The sequence below is a fragment of the Athene cunicularia genome (assembly GCF_003259725.1).
Source record: "Athene cunicularia isolate RWA chromosome 3 unlocalized genomic scaffold, athCun1 chr3_part1, whole genome shotgun sequence".
In the NCBI taxonomy this organism is placed as follows: domain Eukaryota; kingdom Metazoa; phylum Chordata; class Aves; order Strigiformes; family Strigidae; genus Athene; species Athene cunicularia.
In genome coordinates, this window is record NW_020799097.1 from 86,009,680 (window position 1) to 86,016,526 (window position 6,847).

Here is a 6,847-nt window from a genome sequence, read left to right on the forward strand (position 1 = left end):
GGGTCAGACTCCCAGGTATGGCCAGCCAACCTCTCTGCCATTCATGGGGCTTCAAGGGCTTTGGTGCTACCCTGAGCAGCAGGCAGGAGAAGGGAGACCCAGCCCTTGTCCAGTCACGGTGCCTCCCAGCAAAACGCTTCCCGATGGAAGCTTTCAGCTGGCAGTGTCGGATAAAAATATCGGCATCAAAATCCCGTTTCAGATACCAGAAGCCTCCTTATGGCTCTAAGAGTTTAATTTTCATTTAAACATCAATAAATAGCGGCATAAGGGTTTAAGATGAATTATGTAAGCCCTTTAGCCATAGCCATTACATTCTGCCACAAAAATGAGCTGCTGTTCTCACTTTGTTTTATGGGCTCACTGTAGCCTGTTGTTATTGTAGCTGCCAAATAAAAACCAGCAAACCATGCAAATGAAAATATAATCTTTTATGCTTTCATAGTCTTAGGATAAACCGGCATGTGCAGTTTTAGAGGAGGGTGGTTTTTTGCAGTCTGTAGCGTTATGCCCCTGTCCTGAGAGCCTCTGCGAGTGGAGAGCAGCAGTGGCTTCTCAGTGGAGACCCCTCGGTCAGCTGTTCTCCTGTCTTCAACTGCAGCACTGTCACAAGCTCACAGGCAAGGAAACACACAATACCTTCACAAAGGTATGAAGAAAGGGTGGATTATGGGACCTTTCATAAAACTGGAAAGTCACGTTGCTTTAAAAATAATAGATTTTCACCTTTAACTTCTCTCAAGCCTCCTCATTCCCTGATGGGAGCACATGCCTCATGATTTGCTCCAAGACATGTGTTTCCCAAGGGTCTGTCACCCAGCAAACGTGCCAAGAGAGAAAGCCACGCAAAGTAATCGTGACAGGGAACAGCAGCTGAAGCCGAGTGGTAAAAGCATATGACTCTGCACAGAAATACCTGGGACAAAATGTGCACCAGTACATGGAGAGAGAGATAAAGAAGAGCCAAGAGGGAGCCAAGTCAGGGACAGGGTCTTATTCATGCAATGTAAAAAACAGGACTGTAAGCATGAGTTAATGTGCTTTCAAGCTAATTACAGCAGAGCACAGCAACTATATTAATGGCAGAATATTGAGAATACAAGTACATGGACTAACACATAACATTTAGCCCATAACTTTTCTGCCCAGAATTGAGATTCAAAGATTGTCTCCTTCACCTTTGCAATGTCTTGCCTCTTTCTTTTGTCTGTCTCGGTTTATTTTCGTAGTCACATTCACTGGTGATAACATTTTATATTTTGTGCTTCCTAGTGGGAGCTATGCTGGATGCTGACACCCACTCTTGTGCAGAGATTTTTGCATATTTTTTTTTTCTCTTCCACCCGTTTTACACAAGATGGTAACATATGGCCTTGGGTGATTAAATGATTTAGTGAATGAACTGAGCAGAAAGAGCAGGCTGATTGGAAGAAGACAGCTTCTGTTTAGGCATAAATGTCTTTGTAATCCATAATGATAGGAAAGAAATTACAGAAAAAGCATAAGACAATTTAATTGCATTTTGGTTAAATATTGTATTTTTCAGGTCTGCTTTAAATATAGTGAAATAACAGTACAGAGGCTATTACTTATTTTGTTTCTACAGCATGTCCTTGTAGAAGGGGCAACCCCTAAATGTACGCAGATGCGTACACCCACACACAGCATATAAAGAGAGAAAAATTAAGCAAACAGGTTTATAAAATTAAGTTGGCATTTCATTTATTAACTTCTGAACAAGGCAATCCCACAAAACTTGGTGATGGTCACGCTAGCTGAAAAGGCTTCACACCTTCAAGCTTTCTCAGAATTACTCTGAACACAATACCCAGTCGCACCTGTGCGGCCTCAGCAGGAACCACAGAAGGTTTTGTGGAAGAAACGTATCTCGGTATCTTCTAAGCAGTCCCACCCAGTATGCCTCTGCCACTGCAGGAGCTCAGGGCACAAAGTAACAACCACTCACGCTCTCTTCCTTTCAGGGCATCATGATCTGTGTCTCTTGTCTTTTTGAACTCTAGGTTTTGCATCTGTTATATATGTTTGGGGAAATACTTGCACTTGCAGTGGCACATGGCGTAGGTCTGTCCTGAGCAGATGTTCATGGTTGGCTAGGGTTGTGGGAGAGTGGACCCCGGCAGCCAGGTGTTCTTTAGAATAGAAATTCGAAGCCAATTCCTTTGTATCCAAAACAAGCAATCTTTTGAGAAAAAACATTTCTATTCTGGTTCCAGTGATGGTGTGCATATCATTAATACTCAACAAACAAATCCAACTGAATTCCAGTTCACATCTCTACCCATGAAGCGAATTCCATTCTTTATGATCAAATTTTTATGCAGAGCCTTGAAATTGTCTTGAGACATCACAAAGAAGTCACTGATCTCAGCAATTATCCCTGTGTGAAGCAGAAGCTGTAGCTTAAAGCTAGACAAATCTATGCTCCAGAAAATGACACCTGGACCTAAAGAAAATGTATCGGTGGTGCCTGTCCTCAGCTTGCCACGTGAATGCTAGGTGATAAATCTCAGTGCACGACACTCCTCCTTTATGTGATAGTATTTGAGAGGAGACAGAAATTTTTGGCCCACGTGCTAAGAAAAGCTCTTAGCTGAGCACATCCTGGTGGCTTACCCAGCATGGCTAGGGCTGATAAGAATTACTGATCCAGTCAGACCCTGGCACAATAAAATGCACATTTATCCAATCCATGCAAAGGCTGTATTATGTTATCTTGGCACTTCCTCGGCACTGGTTAACCAGAGTGGAAAAACTCAGTTCCATGGTGACATCAGCTGAACCTCAGGTGATGGCAGCTCCAGAAACTACTTTTAATTTTTCTTAAAACCAGGATGCCATTAAATAATTTTCACTACCATTTTAAAAAATATATCAAAAATTTAAAAAAAAAAAAATCAGGAGTGCCACGGCACAAGTCCTCCAGAGATATTTGCTGCTGTACATCCAGTCCTATTAGCCAAAGCATTCTGGGAGAGTTTTAATTTACCAAGGGGGGGACCCACTTTCCATTGTTCTATCAATTAAAACAGTAGTAATGCATATGGGTGACGGTATCTGGTCCAAAATAACATGTAGAGCATAAACCTGGGATGTTTGACTACAGGTGAGCAGTTTTAATTGTCCATTTATTTTTTTCCATGGAGAACAAAATGGATGGTGCGTATAGTAATGAGCACAGCACCACTCTACAATTTGAAGAATATGTAGAAAATTGTGTTATAGCAGGTATAAGAAAGAAGTATTAAGGGCCAAATTTGCAGCTGGTTCCACACTATAGCTGTGCTGTGTTAGCACTCAGATCTATGGCTCTGGACCCAAATATCATGCAGGCACCTTTGACAGCTCAGGGCTCTTTTGCTGGACTGTCCTCAGGAAGAGCTTCCACGAGTGTATAGCACCATTCAAGCTCCAGCAACAAATGTGACAAACACATTTCGAGGCTTGCAGGCAAAGCTGCCATCTGCAAAGCAGCTCGCTACGTATTAATCAATCTTGAGCAGCAACAAACAATACTGGGAGATTCACCACACAAACCGTTTTAGAAAAGACGCCAGGAAACCTCGATGTTCTCAGATCAGAGGCAAGCGTGGAGGCTCTACCAGAGCTGCAGGCGCTCCTGTAGCACCACATTGCAACGTCAGCATTGGTTATGAGCCAAAGGCCTTCAGGCTTGCTTGTTGCCTGGAGGATATAAATGAAAGTCAGCAGGTGCAAAGGTGCAAGAAGTGCAAAATTGCATCATGTCTTTCCAAACTGTGTTTGTGCAGTAAATGAGACTCATTTCTTTCCACACGATATCGAGAACATTTTTATTTTCTTTGGCTTATAAATGTTCTTAGTTCAATTTTCATGTGTGTTCTCTACGGTACCTTGGGATGCCTGAGGTGATTTATAAATATGTGTAGAGACCAGGTGTATTGCCAGATGTTACGTCCCTTTACAACAAGGCTTCACCATCCCTTCCAATGGAATGCCTGTCTTATATTATTTTTTCTAATAGAGGATCAACTGGACTACAGGGTATTTGTGAGATTTCCCTGTGTGGGATTTTTTCTTAATTCACTTTTCTATCATCTTGTTTCTATATTTAAAATAATGCTAAGTCTTTAAATGTCTCTAAATACTCCTTAAAAAAATTAGAGTTCCTTTCACATTAAAAAAAATTGCAAATGTCAACAGTTCCAGGTTTAAATCAATGAAGTTTGACTCACTGCCAGAAAGATTTTTAATCTTAAAGTGTTACCTACACTCTCTTTTTTTTGTTTCACTCCCATCTCCTATTTAGAAATAGTAAAGAATTGGTTTATTACAATAGCTGTATAAAGAATAATTGCAGATCATTCTCTTAAATATAATTGTATTAAGAAATAACTGCAGCCCCAAGGGTGAACCAGTCATAAGAGGCAAAAAGGACAAAGTGATTTATTTGCCCAAGGTCATATAGTCAAATGATATAACAGAAAAGAAAATACAACCTGATTTAACTAGGAATCTGCACTGTAAATACTAGGTGAGGGGCAGTAAGATTTTTCTCACTACATCTTAAAACATAAGGAGGTAAGTTCACGTGTATGGGGAGGAAATAATAAATGAACAGAGTATTTGAACAGTAAGCCACATGAAAATTTATTGTAAGATTATTTTTAAATTCTAGGTCCTGTGAAAGTCTATAAGGACTTGAGAAAGTCCATTTGCTAAATGTCCTCTTTAGCAAATAAATTCTTTGAATTTCTTCACATTAAGCAGCCTCATTTTTCCCAGAGTTTTATATCATGAAAACAACAAAACTGCCTCCCTCGGTAAAGCTGCACTTGTATAAGTAAGTATTCACAAACTGAGGTCTTACTAAGTGACCCCAAGCAGTTGGTGAGAGAGCTTATACTGGGAAGCATGAGGCAGGATGCAGTTTAGAGATCTAGGACAACATAGCTAATGTAATCATTTCAGGCACATTCACTGACAGTTTAAATATATACAACTGCATAAGTTAGTTGTATGGTTTAGATTAAACAAAACAACAACAACTTTAGAACTATTTTTCAATGGTATTTCCTATTAAAATATTTTCAACATTTATTTTTCAGTTGAAGGAAAAAGCAGTTCAGAAGTTATAGGGAAGATGTTCAAGAAATGACAGGCAGCAGGGAATAGAGTACTGATTTTTCTCAGATGAAGTGATTATTAGCACTGAGGAGACAATCAGGAAACATGAAGAGTCAGCATCTTAGCTGCTGCATCTTGAAGACAAGGACAAAACCCCATCGAGTTCCAGGTATAATGGAACATGGAACATGATGCCAATGAAAAAAAAAAAAACCAACTTAAAGATGCAATTGTATCAATGTCTAAGAAGGATGGAAATGCTATGAGGTTAATAATTTAAAAATCCCACACTGGGTCTGCATGAGCGATCATTTCACCAAAGGATAGAGAGAAAAGGGGTTTATATATCTTTTTTATATTTATGTATGTAATGCTTGAAGCATATGGACACCTAGATGCTAGCTGCTGTGTGATATACATAGCAGTTCTGTCAGATATATTAGGCACAGCTAGAATTCAGTATGTTTCTTTGTAACGGTTTCATATTACTGAAAGAGACTAAGTAGGTGCATTCAGCTTGTATATCTACTCAATCAATTTTGGTTATTAATACATAACTGAGTTCTTTTTCTTTAAATGCTTGAGTCTCTGTTGGTGGGCCTTGTTTTCTTCAAAATACTTCCCTCTGTTAACTGTTCACCTGAAACTGAAGGGGAGATGGAGAAATACTCAACTCCTTGGATTAGCCTTTTCCTAAGACCTTAGCTCTTCAAACCTGGCCTCCACTGCCCTATCCTAACCCACTATTAAACCGTGGTATTCTTCAAAGCTGCTGACCTCAACCTGCCTCTCCCAAGGTCTGGAGAGCTCCTTTTCCCCTCAGGCACCGTTCTTCCTGCCACTGCCCAGGAGCGAGCAGGCCTGGGCACGTGTACACCTCAAACGACGCTGACCTACTGGCAGGGCTCCTCGTCATCTGCCCTTGCTGCAGCGTGAAGCACAAATATTACTGACAGAAGAGCAATGCTAGAGGTGAAAACTCTAGCCCAGGGCGGGGCAACTCATTAAAAGAGAGGAGCCAAAGCATGCTCCCATCACCGTCTTGTTACAAATTCACAAGTGGCCCATGCTGACCGAGGAGAGAAGCTAGGACCCAAACTGCAGAATTACAAAGGTAAATATTTATTCATATACACGAGGTGTCCCAGCCAAACTGGGCACACCCCAGGGATTTTCCTTTAACGGTTTTATACCAGGGTATGATATGAATCACCTAATTACCTACCACCGCATATTTCTAATTATCCAATCATAAATGTGGTACAGCAAAGCAATTATATTTTTGTGTGTCTTGCAGCAGCAGCATCCATCAGCATCCTTGTGGCTTATCTGTTAATCCAGATGTTTCTGTCATCAACTTCTGCAAAGTTATCAGGCATCAGCAACTTGTGTTTCTCCAAGATACGGATCCCTCAGTAAATTTTGCATAAAGTTTTCTTATCTTAGTCAATCGCTTGTTCTTAGTAGGGGCAGGTGATGGGTCTTGGGTCTTGAGATAATAGCACAGCAATTATATGTTAATAATGTTCTTGGCTCCTAATGACAGCACAGTCTCAGTAATTTACATCACGCTCTCCACCCTGAACGGCCCCGAGGTAGCACAGTAAGGCCCAGACAGTGGGGCTGCCTGCTGCCCAAGATGTGTGGGCAGCCCACACCGGGCGGGTCGCGACAGCGGCAAAGCGCGGGCGGGGGCGGGCAGTTCCCTGAAGGTGGGCAGGCC